We start from the raw sequence: 16895 nt of genomic DNA, 5'->3' as shown, positions 1-16895 counted from the left end.
GCTTTAGGCCGCACCAATAGGACGTATGGTATAAATAGCCAGCCCCCGCGGCTGCCCTTCGGATTTTAACCTCCAAAGTAGTGGAAACTCGACCCAGGTTTGCCTGCAGGAGCAGCTGGCGGGCGCATGTGAATCCATGAAAGATACCAACGCTGGAAAAGAACAAGTTACTTTCTTACCTGGTAACGTTCTTTCGATGGGATGGTCCGACAACGTATTCCATATCTATGACAGGCAATCACCACAGCTGTACTGCTTCGGAAACTTTTTTCGGCGTCTGCGTCCTGCGTCGATGCGCCGTCGTCGAGGACCTCCTCCGACGTCCGACGTCATCCGATGTGATAAGTAGGACGCACGACGCCCGTACCCCCAGTTGTAGTTTTTTCGCCCAGAACGTGTGACATTAGTCTACTGCCAGTCAGACACAAAGCCTTGCGGAACGTAAGCTGCAATCGCAAAAGAAATTCTGCAGCGGGGGAGGCAGGGAGGGAGCGATATGGAATACGTCGTCGGACCATCCCATCGAAAGAACGTTACCAGGTAAGAAAGTAACTTGTTCGAGGGGATTGGGTCCTCCGACGTATTCCATATCTATGACAGACTCCCAAAGCAGTACCAGAGCAAGGAGGAGGGAAATAATTTAGAATTAAAATTTAGAATTGCCAATCAAATAGCGGAGCAAAGGACCGCCTTGCCAAAGGCCAGATCCTGTCCTCGGATGGAATCGAGGGAATAGTGACGTACAAATGTATGTACTGAAGCCCAGGTGGCTGCATCACAGATGTTGCCAATAGGAACACCCCTCTGCAGGGCAGTAGATGCAGCCACACCCCTGGTAGAATGGGCCCGCAAGCCAGCCGGTGGGTCCTTACCCGCCAAGCGATAACACTCCGAGATGGCCAAAATAATCCAGCGAGACAAAGTCTGTTTCGTCACAGCTTGTCCCAAACGCTTTCCAGCGTAACCAATAAAGAGCTGATCGTCCACTCTGACCTGGGACATGCGTGAAACATAAAAGCTTAAAGCTCTCCTAGGATAAAGCCTATGGAGCCTCTCCTCTTCCTTACCAGGGTGCGGAGGCGGATAGAATGCCGGAAGAACAACCTTCTGGGCCAAATGAAATTCCGTCACTACCTTCGGAAGAAAAGAAGGACGAACTCTAAGGACAACCCTGTCCTTATGGAAAACAGTGAAGGGAGGCTTAACTGAAAGTGCCTGTAACTCACTCTATGAGCAGAAGTAACCGCAACTAAAAACACAGTTTTCAGAGTCAACAGCCTCAAAGGGCAAGAATGTAAAGGCTCAAACGGAGCACCCATAAGAAACTTAAGAACAAGGTTCAAGTCCCAACCGGGCACCAGGAAAGGCGACAGAGGGAACACATTAGTGAGCCCTTTCAGAAACTGTGAAATCAAAAGGGATTTTAAAGTACGAACACTCTTCAGACGAGCGCTTAAAGATGGACAGCGCCACGGTACCCACTTGCAAGCCCCTGTGGGCCAAAGAAAGTAAAAAGGACAGAACCATGGGGATGTCACATGCAAAAGGATCCACATTCTGAACTCTGCACCAGTCGCAGAACTTACGCCAACGGTACAGAGACTTTGTTGCTGGCCGTCGGGCCGAGAGCAACACCTCCATCACGTCTTCAGGGAGGTCCCAATCCTTATATCTCAACCTTTCAGAAGCCAAGCGTGAAGGTTGAGGGATCCGACCTCTGGATGGAGAACCTGACCCCCCTCCCGTGAGAGCAGATCGGCTCGGTAGGGAAGAAGATGTGGAGGGCAGATGGACACATCGAGAAGGTCCGGGTACCACGTCCTCCGAGCCCACGCCGGAGCATTGAGGATCATCCGGGAACCGAACATCCGTAACCTCCGTAGCACTTGCGGGATGACCGGGACTGGAGGAAACGCGTACAGCAGTGGGAATGACGACTCCACCATGAACGCGTCTCCTAAGGCTCCTTTTGGAGGAAATTCCCGCGAGCAGAACCTCTCGCACTTCCGGTTGACACTGGAGGCGAAGAGATCCACTTGAGGGGTCCCCCAAAGGGCAAAGATCTCCAGGAGAATCTCTTGAGGCCAACTCCCACTCGTGAGAGATCGTGCTCTGCCTGCTCAGAGCGCCCGCCGTCACGTTTTCGTCTCCGGTCAGATGAACTGCCGAGATCGAAACTTCCTGCTGGATGGCCCAGAACTCGAGCTGCATCGCCTCCCTGCACAGAGGAAGTGACCCTGCCCCCCCCCCCCCCCTTTTTGTTGAGGTAGTGCATGGCCACTGTGTTGTTCGTCAGGATCAGGACATTCTTTCCTCGCACAGTCGGCAGAAAAGCCTTCAGGGCTAGCCTGACGGCCCTCAGCTCCAACAGATTGATATGGAGTCTGGACTCCGACGGAGACCAACGACCGCTGACCGTCAGCTCGTTGGCATGAGCTCCCCATCCCGTGAGGGATGCATCCGTCACAATCGTCACCTCCGGCCAGGGAAGCCAAAACGGAGCCCCCTTCATCAAGTTGCCTTCGACAGCCCACCACAGAAGGTCCTGGGCGACCGAGGGCGGCACCTGAACCGGGTCCGACATCCTGCCGGAGGACTGCGACCATTGCATTTTGAGTGCCCACTGCAAAGATCTCATCCGCAGGCGAGCCTCTGGCACTAGAAGAATGCAGGATGCCATGAGGCCGAGCAACCTCAAGAACTCGAACGCTGGGAGCGTCTGGGCATGCTGAAACTTGTGCACCATCTGCTGAATGTGAAGAGCCCTCACCTGGGGAGGAAAACACTGCCCCAGGGAAGTGTCGAGCACTGCTCTGATGTACTGGAGCCGCTGTGTTGGCGTCAAATGGGACTTCTTTAAATTGAGGGAGAAGCCCAGCCTGTGAAGGGAGTGGCAGGTGACGGACAGATGATCCAGGACTTGCTCGGGAGAGCTCCCCCTGATCAACCAATCGTCCAGGTAGGGGTAGATGTGAATCCCCCTTGCCTGAGATGCGCTGCCACCACCACCATGAGCTTGGTGAAAACCCTCGGGGCGGCGGTCAATCCGACCGGCAGGACCCGAAACTGAAAGTGCGAGTCGCCAACGGCGAACCTCAGGTACTTCTTGTGCTTGGGATGGATCGGCACATGGAAGTAAGCATCCTTGAGGTAGAGACACCCCAACCAGTCCTGAAGCTGAAGGGCCTGGAGGACTTGAGAGTAACCATCTTGAACTTGTCCTTCCTGAGGAGTTTGTTCAAACCGCGCAAGTCCATGATGGGTCTCAATCCCCAGTCTTTCTTCGAAATCAAAAAATAAGGGGAATACCATCCCTTGTTCCTCTTCGCTACAGGCACCAGTTCTATGGCGCCTTTCTCCAGCAGGGCTTGAATTTCCTGCACAAGGAGCGGATCTGGACTCTTCAAAGAGAGGATCCCTGGTGGATTGTCGTGAGGCCTCTGCTGAAAGGAAAGACAGTAGCCGTGGGTTATGATCTCCAGAACCCACACATCTGAAGTAATGGGACGCCACTCTACAAGATGCTGCGCCAGCCTTCCCCCAACCGGCGAACGATGGAACATGGCCTCATGACTGAGTGGTAGCGGCTGCGGCGTTACCTGAGGGCAAAGAGGCAACTGCCCGAGCGGCCTTGGCACCACGGGTACCCTGTCGTCCACCTCTGGAACCCCCGAGTTGGCCTCTTTGACTGCCAGCTCCTCTCGCTTTGCTGAAGGACGAGTAATAGCGAAAGGAACCACCCCTCCATTGCTGTCCCCTAGGACGAAAAGGCGGAGGTTGGCGAACTGCAGCGCCCAACGACATCGCTGCAGCTTTGGAGGTCTGCAACCTCTCAAGGCTCTCGTCAGCCTTGCTGCCAAAAAGGTGTTCACCGCCAAAGGGCATGTTGAGGAGCAAACCCCGACTTCCGCAACCAAGCAAACCTGCGTATCACGGTGCTCGCCGCCATGGACCTGCTGACGCATTCAGCCATGTCCAAACCCGACTGAATGGACTCACACATGGCATCCTTACCATCCTGGACCATAGCAAGGAAACCATCCCGTTCGTCCCCTTTGGGAGAATGATCAGCCGCTAATGAAACACAGTTCCACAGAGTGTGTGTGAAACGAGACAAGGCACATATGGAGTTGGCCGCCTGAAGCGCCATATCGCCAGAAGAAAACACTTTCTTCGCCCAGCCGTCAAAACGTTTGTCGTCCCCATCAGGAGGGATGGTAGGGTACGACGCCTGCTTTGCCGGGGCCATGGCCGCCTGCACCACCAAACTCTCCGGAGTGGGGTGCCTGGTCAAGTAGCAGGGGTCGCTACTGGCTGGACGGTATTTATGCGACAAGGACTTGCCCACTGCCGGGAGACTCTCCGGAGCAGTCCAAGCCACCGCCACCCTTCTCTGTAGAGCCATATGAAACGGCAGTACCGGGTCAGTTGGGGGGACCAACATCAAGGATGTCCGTGAGATCATCCTGCACAAACTCCCCTGGGGGAACAGACCATCCCAAGTACTCGGAGACCCTAGCCATAAGTCGCCGGTTCGAGGAATCGGCATGAGAGCCAGGCTCAGGCCTACAAAACTCCACCTCCGGAGAGGTGTCCAGTCCACTGGCATCATGCAGTGACTGCCTCAAATCGTCAAATTGACTATGGCCCGAGACCATCTCATCTGGAACCTGACTAGGAACCAGGCCATCAGAATCCTCATCCACCTCCGAAATATATTCCAGGTGGTGAAAAGAAGGCACCCGAGAGTGCTTGCTCATAACCAAAGCCTTCCTAGGGGGTTCCTCCGTGCCACGGGGCACCTCCGACACCCCTACCTCGAAAGGCGTCGAGCGAATCGGCGCTGGCGTCGAGAGAACAGGCATCAGCGCCGAGAGGATCGGCGTCGAGTAAGTGAGCATCGACGTCAGATGCAGCGCCGCCAGCATCGACACAGTCCTCGAAGCCGGAGCTCCGAGCGTGTTCTTCGACGACCTGAGCGTCGACGGCTTCAACGACTTCCTCGGAGCCGGAGCCTCGAGAAAGCCTGTCAACGCCCTCGACGCCTCAGGCGTCGATGTCTTCCTCGAAGACATCATAGGTGCACACGGTCTCGAACGCGTCGAGGACCGGGACCTGGAACGGGTACGTCGAGAATGAGTCCCCTTGTCCGAACGGGACCTCTTCCGTGACTCGTGCCGACCACTCTTGCGAGCGGTGTCTCTCGACCTCTCACGGCCGACCCCACTCGGGGGCGCGGACGGCTTAGTACCCTGCGACTCGAGAATTGCCAGCATTTTCTTCCCAAAGGAAGCTCATTCCTCCGGCGTCGCACGGCTGGTGGGGAAAGCGACGTGCCAGGCAGAGTCCTCAGAAGAGGACCTGGAAGACGACCGCTGCTGGCGCTTCCGAGAATGCCTCGAAGAGGCCGAGGAGTGGCGAGACCGACTCCTAGAAGGAGAACCACGAGACTTATGACGACGCGGAGAGTCACCTCTCGAATCATCCGTCGAAAGCCCCGCAGACTTAGACTTCCGGGGCTTGGACACCCGACCTACCGACAACAACTTATTACGTTCCCGTAAGGCTTTGGACGTGAGCGACTGGCAGTCGATACAGTCATCCGTGTCGTGGGCCTCCACTAGGCACCAGAGGCAGGCGTCGTGAGAGTCCGTCACCGACATCTTGGACCCACACTCCCCGCACTTCTTGAAGCCCGGACGCGGGGTCGAAGACGAAGTAGAAGACATCTTCTTACGAAGGATTTTCTCACCAAAAACGAACAGGTTCGAAGAACCGAGAAGAACAGAACTCTAAAGAGTCGAGGCGTTCGCGGAAAAAACTGAACTGAGGCTACGGGCATCGTGCATCCTACTTATCACATTGGATGACATCCGAGGAGGTCCTCGACGACGGCGCATAGACATCATTGATGCAGGACGCAGAAAAAAGTTTCCGAAGCAGCACAGCTGTGGTGATTACCTGGTCATAGATATGGAATACGTCAGAGGACCCAATCCCCTCGAAATGGACTTACAGGTAAGAAACTACTCCCTTCTCCAGCATTGGATCTTTCATGGATTCACATGCTGTGAATAGATTACATAACAGTACAACCAATATATGTGGCTGAGTGCAACAGGCAAACCAATAATGAACCCTTAATCACATATTTGAGTCAACAACCCATCAAGTGACAAAGTTCAAAGAAAATACACACCCCGAAGCTGCGGGGCTTACCTTGGAACAGGCGCTGCAGAAACGCATGCCCCATCTGCACATCATCCACATGCTGCTGCCCCAGACCACAATTGCGGGTGAAGGTATGCGGCACCGCCCAGGAGACCGCTTGGCAGATCTCCACCAGCAGAATCCAGACGAGAACGCCACTGATGACAAAGCTGTGGATTTCGTCGAGTGAGGCATAGGAACCCTCCTCAAAGGCTTTCCAGCTTTTGAGTGGCACGAGATACTAGAGGAAACCCAACGTGAGAGTCCTTGTTTGGAGATAGTCGCTTGTTGGACGGACCATAAGCCACAAACCGCTTCTTTGACTTCCTGAAGTCCCGAGTGCGATTGAAATAAAATTTTAAAGCCCTCTAAAGTCCAGAGAATGCAGGGCCCTTTCTGCAGGTGTGGATGCAGCAGCAAAAAACAAGGGTAAAGAAATAAAAGAGTTTGTGAAATGCCGTCGGCACTTTAGGGATAAAATGCGGGTTAGTGGCCAGAACAACCCTATCCTTCAGAAATCTCAAGTATGGAGGGTCGATGACCAGTGCCTGCAACTCCGATATCCGTCTGGCTGAAGTAATTGCCACCAGAAAAGCCACCTTCCACGATAGAAACTTCAACAGAGTCGTCGACATAGCCTCAAAAGGCGGTTTCATCAAAACCAAAAGTACCACATTAAGGCTGCACAGCGACACAAACCTCTGGATAGGAGGACAAGTTTGAAACAAACCTTTCAAAAAATGTTTCACTAACCTATCACTGAACAGAGGAGCAACATGTCATCACCTAGTGAACCTGGATATCGCCGCCAAATGGACCTTAATGGATGGCCAGGCCCCTTCCACCAAATGCAATAGGTACAGGAGAACCTGTGCCTGAGAAATGGTCAAAGGGTCATCTCCAGGGTGGGCCTTGCACCATTTGCAAAACCTTTTTCCATTTACGTCCGTAGGAGATATTGGTAGACTCTGCCCTTGCTGCTTCCAAAATCTGCCGACAGTCGCGGGAAATATCAAAGTCCGAACTATGAGTGATCAGGAGCCAAGCCGTCAAGCTGAGAGAACCCAGATCGTGATGCCACACCTTGCCCTCGTCCTGAGAGAGGAGATCCGGAGCCGCCCCCAAACGAATCAGCTCTTCCAGCGACATATGAAGGAGATCAGAGAACCACGTTTGCCTGGGCCAGAACGTGGCCACCAGAATCACACAGCATTGGTATCTCTGGATCCACTGGAGGGTCTGCCGAATGAGCGGAAACGGGTGAAATGCATATGCAAACTGGCCCGTCCACAGGAATGAAAACGCATCCCCCAGAGACTCTGGCTGAGCCCCCCTGCTGGCGAACTCCTGACACCGCTTGTTTTCCACCGTTGAGAACAGATCCAACGGAGGCTGTCCCCATAGCCTTAAGATCATGGATACCTGCTGCTCGTTCAGCCTCCACTCGTGCAGATGACCTGCATCCCTGCTGAGTGAGTCTGCATAAACATTCAACACCCCCGGTAGATTATGGGCCACAATGCTGATCTCCTGAGCCAGAGCCCAATGCCAAACGTCCTTCGCCTCCTTTCTGAGGACCCTGGAATGTGTGCCCCAGTGTTTTTTCATAGATAAAACATTGTGGTGGTATTGTCAACACCCTCACCACTGATCCGCGTATGCGAGGCAGAAACGATTTGAAGGCCCAGTGGACCGCTCTCAACTTGAGCACATTGATGTGGAACAAACTCCACCGTCCCCGCACCGTAGACCAGTCGAGATGAGCCCCTCCACATCCTGTCTGAGAGGTGTCTGCCACAATCGTAAACTGGAACTCTGGTTCCAGCCACGGCATGCCCCACACCAGATTGGCCGTGCACGTCCACCAGCGAAGAGATTCTACCAGACTTCTGTTGACCACCAACTTGTCCGACCATAACCCGCGACTCTGTGCCCATCGGTATGCCAGGAACTCTTGCACCGGTTCCATGACGAGCCAACAATTTGGCAGAAGCAGGATACATGAAGCCATGGCCCCAACAGCGACATGAAACTTCGGACCAAAACCACTCTGCTCTTTCGCCTCGCCAGCTCTCACCTGCAACTTCTTGACACGCTTGCTTGAGGGCCTCACCAGATTGTGCCGGGTGAGAAACTCTGCCCCCAGAAACACCAACTCCTTGGACGGCCGTCAAAAAAGACTTTTCGAAAGTGGATGGCGAATTCCAGCCGTTGCAAAACCTGCATGGTTGCCACAAGACTCTTGTGCCCTCTCCGTTGACGAACCCCTTACCAACCAATCATCCAGGTAGGGGTATACATGATGACTTTCACATCGGAGGAACGATGCCACTGGTGCCAAACACTTCGTGAAGGTCCTGGGAGACTACTTTAAGCCAAATGGGAGGACCCGAAACTGCATCATGTATATCTAACGAAGCCAGAAACTCGCCCGGCTGCACCGACCGGATGACCACCTGAAGAGTGAGCATCTTGAACTTCAGGTGTTGCAGAGTCTTGTTCAAAGGCCGAAGATCTAGAACGGGCCTCCACTTGCTGTTGGGCTTCTTCACCACAAAGTATCGTGAATGAACCCCTTGGCACTCTGCCACTAGCACCGTTTCTATAGCCCCTTTCTCCAGCATGAGAACCACCTCCTGCCGCAGGATGTGAAGATGCGGCTGTAAGACATACACCGGTGGTATAGGAACCGGGGGCACCAACTCCACGAGTGGCTTAGACGCAAAGTGTCCAACACCCAACGATCCAATGTTATTTTGCTCGTCCACGTGCATCGCCACCCTTCCCCATAGCAGATTTCCCATGATGCTGTCATTGCTGTGGTTTAGCTGGCCTCCCTTTAGATATAGAGGACCGCGAACCCCGTTTTCGCTGAGCCTGAAGTCTTGATTTCTCTGCGCGGACTGGGCGGACCATCAATACCCTTGCGAGGAGTAACTGGATTGACTGTATCCACGGTCCCTGTAGGAAGCAAACCGGGCATTACCTGAAGCCCCCCGAAACTGGCAAAAAGAGCGCCCACTCTGTAAGGCTCCTAAGTACTTAGCCATTTCCGTGTCCTCTTCATACCCTTAAGGGCTTCATCGCTTTTTTCACCAAACAAGTGCTCCCCTTCACAGGGCAGGTCTGACTTTATATTGAACTTACGTCCGAAAGTCGGTGCATTTTAACCAGGCCTGGCATCGCAGCACCACCCCATTTTTCATTTGTTTAAATCCTGACTCTGCCAGGTCCACAGCAATATTTATGCTGTGGCTGGAGGCCTCCTCACCCTCACGCACCAACAGCATGTCATCTTTGCGGTGCTGCAGCAGCAAATGTTCTAGAATTGGGGCCACATTTCGCAGTAATATCGAGCCATGACCGCCAGGCAATTCGCCGCCTTGACAGTCGTCGCCACAACCGACAAAACCTTCTTCCCAAAGTCATCCTGCCTCCTGGCCTCACTGTCAGGGGCGTCACACACTTGTGTTCACTCCTGCCTTCCTGCTGGCCGCCGCCAACACCACAGCGTGGGCTGTGACACCAAGCATTTTGGGGAAGACTCCAGCGCTTTGAAATTTAACACGGCCTTTGACAGCCGGCTCCGAAAATGGATGGCGCATCGTGCGCAGGCCCTCCTGCCACACATGATCAAGAATAGGCACGGAGAAGACCGACTTCTTCCTCTTCCCCATGTGATCAAATAGGAAGCAGTCCTTCTGCTCCTCTTCTGGAGCCAGACCAAATTCCACACTCTTAGACATCATGGCGTTGAACGCCCCAATATCATCTGGGGGAGAGGGTTGCGCCAGACTCTGGGGTGGCCCCACCGCAACGACCATGTCCCACGCATCGTCCCTCATCGGAAAAGACGAAGCAGTAGACAACGTGTCCTGTGGAACACTCTGGCTCAGACTGTGGTCGCTCGCCTTCTTCTGAATGCAACAGTGGACAGCCTTCTCCCATCGGCAACAGCACAGGCAACCGTGCCGGAAGAGACTTCCACGTACTTGGACCGCTGGATTCACATTCGGAGGAGACAACCTCGCATCCAGCTGCCCAAACAACAACTGAAGCACAGACAGGACTTGTAATGACAAAAGAGACTGCGGGTTAACCAGCGGATAACTGGCCGGACCAGCTCCCAGTCCACTTGACGTCAAAGGCCCCACGCTTTGTAGACCCAAAGCCGACGGGCCCAGCATCAGTTCCTGGTCATCTTGAACCTCCGATGAAACCAAAAAAGTGGTCGGATCCAGGTGCAGAATGTGGTCCAGGAGAAGAGAATCAAATGCAGCGGACTGCCACACCCCGCTCGTTGACAACAATCCTTCTGTGACCCCACGCATGGACGAGAACAGCATTGATCCACCGTCAATCACTGTCGTGGCCGGCGCCTAAAACACCACTGTCGATGGAATCGTAGACTGCAGCCCAACCATCGAAGAGGTTGTTGACGGAACCACTTCCTTCGACGACGACTTCACCAGAGACCTGGCTTTCTTGGACGAACTGGACCATTGTTTGGAAGACTTCCGGCTGGACGACGACCAGTAATGGTCGCCGGATGGCGAGCGCTTCGATGACTATTCCTTCAGCTTGGCCAAGCCTTTCTCCTGTGCAGTCGACTTCTCGGGCCTACCACCAAACCCCCGGGAATGGTCCGACCAACCATGCTTGGATGAAGAGGCACTCGCACCCTTCGATGCGGCTTGCTAGATGAAGACAATGCTCTTGTCCACCTCTGACGCTGGCAAAGCAGGAAAGTGTTTCTTCACTAGAGGCTCGGCCGACGCTGAGGCGATGTTCCGTGGACTTCACCGCCCGCTCCGAAGACAGACTGAAGACCTACCCCACCTCTGAAGCCGGGTGCGCGCCCTCATTGAGCCAACAAATAAGCCGCTGATTGCAGACCTTCAGTCTTTTGCGAGTACCTCTGACAAATCTTGTAAACGTCTGCCGAGTGATGGGCAATCCATATGGCCGTCGCCCTCGTACAACTTCAAGCCACAGGTAGCACAAGGCCGAAAAAGAGACTTCTGAGCCGATGCCATCGTAGCTCTCGATACCAAAAAATGTATGTGAATCCATGAAAGATCCAATGCTGGAGAATTTGGATTTTCTTGTAGAAGAGTGGTACAAAGAACTTCAACACTTTCAGGGATCTTCCCCTTCCCATTTATTATCATTGTAATGTTCTTTGCTTTGAAGGGGTATGGGTCTTCCCTTTATTTTACTTAATACACAGTTTATCATTTTTCTCCATTCGGTTCCTGGTATACACTGCAACACAATTCTTAGTATTCCAAGGGACTTTCTCTTCAAATGAATGGTAGATTTAATGTCCATTTCTTGTCCTCGGCTCGCTACTCTCCAACCCAACACTTCCTTGTCAGGCCTTTCAAAGTCACAATATGCACTTCTATTCATGCTCTCAGGTATATTGAATTTAGCTTCAACTCACATTACAATCCTACACGGCTTCTCAGTGTTTACTGCTTCTCAGTCTCGGTCGTAGGTTTTGGAACTTTACACATGGTCCCAAGGTTCCCATTACCCTGTTCCCGAGTTTCTATTTGGTCTCCTTTCCAGTACACGGTAGATGACAAAGCACCCCGGCTTCCTAACCCTTTTGCACAGGCTCACTGGCTTTTTTGGTGGCTTTGTAGTCTTCCACTTCCACCAGTCTTGCGTCCACCATGGGCTACCATTCCGCATCTGGCTCCTTCCATCAGCCATCTCTGGTCAAGGTGCTGCAGCGGACAGCCTCTTCTCTTGATGCATTGGACGGCGTACACAGGCTTGCCTCTACTCAGCCAGCCTGCTTCCTTCTAGCATCCCGAGAGCTGTCCGATATGGATTCTCATTCTATCATCTTGGCGCACATTATCATTTTCAGTCTGAGTCATCTTTACTCAATGAGGACTCCTAGTCCCAGTAATCTCATTTGGATTATGTATGGGTAATTCTATTACCTTCATTATGATGTTCTACATTACAATATCCTATTTCAACAAAAAGAGATATAGAGGGGTATGTGGCACCAGCCTACCCTCAACATGAAGGGATTGACCCTTAATAAATTGCAACAACCGAGCTGGTGCTCATCATCGCTGCATTCTCTGGGTGGGTTATATTCTCATACCATATTAGATTGTAGGCAAGAGAAAAACTATTTAGACATGGAATTTTAGAAAAAAACATTTTATTATTCATTTACACGCAAATATTAAAAACACACCTTTGGTGCAAAGTTAAAGTGCTTATAAAGTCTCCTGTATTGGTAGTCTGAATATCACGTTAACAGCAGTATATGCACAAGCTTAGACCCTTTCCATTGGTAATTCAATTATTAGTTTTGATTTTTAACCGTTAGAGTGTATTGTGCTGTGTTGTTTATCACACCAGACCATACCTTATTTCGCACTCCTGAAACACATTCCATTCACTCTTTCCTTCAGTCACTGTCACCTTCTCATTCCACACACACACACACACACACACACACACACACACAACTGGTGCCCGACATGTTTCTTTCCGTTTCAATGTAAATGTAATTAATACTCGGAAATTCTTCAGGGGCTTTTTAGTGAAGGGTTAGTAAGACATGCATAACAATTCCATCAACACCATAACCTAAAAACAGACAATGATTATTACAAAGTCATGTCAACAATTTGCGTTGAGATTCTAGTGGTATCTTCTTCTTAAGGGTTTGTAGTACCCTTGCCGTCCATCTACCTGTAAGGTAATCACCACCTATCAGAGAGCAGTGACAAGGAATAGGCATATTAGTGACCTATCCAACTACTGTACTCATAAGACAACTAGAATAAAATGATAGCAGTTCAATCTCCAGTCTAAAGGAGTAACAACAACCGTAAAGAGTCAGAAAGGTACCTGTTTTTGTATAAACAATTTGAACCCATCAGTGCTTCACCCATGCTAACACTCTTGACAGAGCTTTAGGGATGCATCTACAGGGTGGAGACGTGATCTACTTAATTCCAACACTGGCTGATGGGACATGAAACCAACTTCCACTCACCCGTTTTATCGACTGTCAATCCACTGCTTTTGACGATTTGGCCATGTAGTGAGGGTCATCTCACTCGTACGGAGCATCAGCTTTCACTGGATTAGAAAGAAGTATAAGAGAAAAGGTCCATTAGGTGCTTAACAATCTAATCAAATGGTATAGATTGTGCACGTTATCCAGTCGGCTTACCCGGTGAGGCGGGTTCCGTTTCTAGGGTCTTCTAGGGATCGTCTGAAATCACTCGCCTTCTACTGGGCTATTGCTAGTGTAGTGCTAGTTCCACCTGACTCCGCCTTTAGAACACTAAAGAAGCGAGACCACACAATCAGTTGTTGTTGGGTCGTTTATATGGGGATGCATTCTGCAAAACCTACAATTCGTGGAACTCACTTTGGCCAATATCCCCTCTGGGCATGCTATTCAAGCACACTATGTCCTTCAGCCCAAGCGGTTTAGAGTGCCGATGTGTAATCAAGCGCCATTCCCAGCTACACCCGTTGTGCGTTGATCGCCGTTCTTACTCAGAACACGGTTTTGTTTTCATCTGCACGGGAAAGACCAAACGGATACACATTAATCCCTTGTTGCTATAGTTAACGGTCTGGGTTCCTGGTCATTTTACACCCCTCAGAAACACCCGCCCGTGCGCCATGTTAGTTAATTCCTGAAGACCTAAGTCCTTATTAACCGGTGAACTCGTGATTTGTATACCTTTACGGCTGACACGGGAAGGTTGCTATCGTGCAGCGTAAAGGTTCTGCATTGTCATGCACTTTCTGGTGAGCGGTTTCGCCCCCATCCAGACTCCTATCCAGTCAGGGACATATCTTGGTGAGTTCTCTTACCGTTTTAGTCGGGTATGAATTCCGCGTTCAAGCGTGGCTGAATCGTCCGCGTTCTCTCGGCAGTCAATCACTTCCGGGTTGGCTTCTATTCGTTTTACGGCACCTCTGGTGTTTTTACGTTGGTATTAGCGATGGACGCATGCGCAGTGGAGCCTCAACTCAAATCTTTGGTTAGTGAGTGTTAATGCTGCTCAGGTTCGTTCGTCAAGCCCATGGTTATTTTGAAAAAATGAAGCTTGGTTTAAGATCTTTTTCAATGTCCACTTCATTGGTGTTTTAGTGCCATATTGCATTTGTCAGGTTACCCCCCTGATTGTGAGGCTCAATTGCCGTATTGATGATCTCTAAATTTCAGATCCACCAGTCGATTTTCTCATTGATTCCTGTATTCATACTGTTGGTAAGAAAAATTAGCTGCTGTTCTTTTTTCAAAAAGGTTCTTTTATCTTTGTTGCTGTCCATACCCGACCTCTGTTTGTATAGGACTGTCCAGCCGATATCTTCCACCGCATGGTTATGCTCAATCCAATGGTCCACAAGGGGTGCATTCCGAGTCCTATTTCTTATGCAACTTTTATGTTCTCCAATCCGGATTTTGATTTTTCTATCAGTTTTGCCCACATAGATTTTTTTTACAAGGGCACCAGACTGTGTAAATGACCATATTGGAGCTGCAGTTCGTGACGCTTTTCTGTTGAAACGGGGGTCGGCATACCAATGTCTACTGCTGTACTTTTAAAAGTGGAGGGACAGCATAGGCAGTTTCCACACTGTGTGTCCCGTCAATATTGGGAACCCCCATTGTTGTGGTAATGTTCTGGTAAGATGTTCTTTAATTTCCGACTTCTATTAAAAGCAATAATAGGTCTTGCAATTGGATGGTCACAATTCTCCAACAGGTGCCAGTTTTTACCAATGATTCTTTTGATTCCATTCGAGAGATGGTTGTATGGGTTGACAAAAACAAGTCTTTTACTTGTCTCTTTCTATGTCCGCTGTTCCCTATATTCTAGGAGGGCATCTCTATTGTTATTCGCCTGTTTCCAGGCGTTCTGGGTGATCTTTCACGGATAGCCTCCGTTTTCCAGTTTTTCTTTCATTTTGGCTGCTTCTGTCATTACAATATGCCATACACAGATTAGCAAGAGAATAGATGTCATTAGCACTTAAAGAAGGGGCGGTATAACGTGCTTCCTCTGGAGTCTACCCCATTTCTCCTCTCATGTGGTCCTCCTGCAGATGGCCACCCACCTGTTTGGCGTCGGGTAGCTTCTGCCTTCTTTGGTCCGCAGGAGGGGAGGTTTCCGCCTGGGAACCAGTGACAGTTCTATCAGATACATTACACAATCAAGGAGACAGTTTTAAATATTTTGGGTCAAACAAACCAGTGCTTCAGAATCTCAATGCTTGCCACATGGGAGAATAGCTAGTTAGTGAATGCAAAAAACAGCAGCACAAGTGTAAACAGTTCTTTCATAAATAGGTGGTGCCCACCTTTGATGTGGACCTGGTTCATAGGATGGGACACAGATTAGTTAGGGAATATTGGTGTAGCCCTAAACCATTAGAAGGCTTATGATATACCAGGCAGTGTCCCACACTTTAGGTCATTTTAACAGTATTTGTACTTAAACTGTACATTCTAAAATGTAACGCAAGTCATTCTGGACAAACAATGTATGTGTATATGTGTTTTACTTAAATTATTTAACAAGATTTATATCATTAATTAGGTGGAGAAACTACAGCTTTACAAACTTGTATATTTTAATTGCGCTTTACATCAATCCACCAATCCCCTAAATGTAAGCCTCACTGTTCGCCCTCTTTACTGTGTTCGGTTCAGACTAGTATGTGAAATCTTTGTAGATCCAGTAAGATTGGCCTCCCAGAGCCCTATGCCAGCAGAGGTTTGAATTGGTGAGCTGTGAATGTAAATAGGAGTCTTGCCTTTCTGTCTCGTGTAACTTCAACAACTCTGCAAACTCCCAGACTGTAAATAACCTACGTCTGAAAATCTGGAGGGTTGCAAGTCTCAATCCAAGCAGCAGACTTCACACCAATTGCGGGTAGTCTTGAGAAATTAAGGTTGGATGTCAAGAGTTTGGGGATAAGCATCACAGAGAAAATGTCTTTTGGGAGAAATGGAAGGAAAGGTAGCATGGAAAGGAAGCTAGCGCCAATCCTCTGCTTGCCCTCTTCCTCATCCCCAGAATGTTGCTGGCATCCTTGTTGCACTAATGATGCCTTGTTTTCAGGACTTCCGTTACATATTGGTTGGGTGGCGAGCTCTGGACAGGATCTACAGTGTGCAGCAGATTGTGTATCGCCATCAGTAAACGGAGCACCGTTAAGCCACTGAATGGCCACATCTGTAGTGTCCTGACTAGGACGTTCTCGCCCTCCTTCCTCCCCACTCCTCACCTGGTGATAGGTTATCCAAATCTTCTGGGTTGAAGTTCCTTCGATGCAGGTAATCCTTTTCCTTTTTATGTGGAGGGAGCCTGCCGCGAGAGGAAGCCACAGTGACCGCTAGCTATAACAGCAGTCCTGTGGCCTCGTTCCCGCGAGCAGCCAGGAATTAAAGGGAAAAAGCCGAACGGCAGAAAAAACCCTTTTGTCTGTATTGTTGATCTGCTCGAAGTTGATCCAGGATTGGAAAGTGGTCCAGAGATGGTAGAGGTAACCGGCAGGTGGAACATGGTAGAGAGGCTGGCAATCCTTGAGGTAGAGGTAAGGCTAACCACAAAGAAAGATTGGGAAAGAAAGCCACTGAAGAGAGCGGCGGCCAAGCGGAAAGCGTAGTAAAAGTTAGA

General features: G+C 50.5%; 1 protein-coding gene across 2 annotated transcripts in view; it reads right to left on the bottom strand.

The window, feature by feature from the left end:
• LOC138513465 (CD9 antigen-like) overlaps window positions 1–16895 on the bottom strand; it is a 314801-nt gene that overhangs the window by 120760 nt on the left and 177146 nt on the right. The gene's annotated exons all lie outside the window — the stretch shown is intronic.

This window comes from Ambystoma mexicanum, chromosome 12 (assembly GCF_040938575.1).
Source record: "Ambystoma mexicanum isolate Mex_15411 chromosome 12, UKY_AmexF1_1, whole genome shotgun sequence".
Lineage (NCBI taxonomy): Eukaryota > Metazoa > Chordata > Amphibia > Caudata > Ambystomatidae > Ambystoma > Ambystoma mexicanum.
The sequence above is the reverse complement of the archived record's forward strand: the minus strand, read 5'-3'. Positions and strand labels throughout refer to the sequence as shown.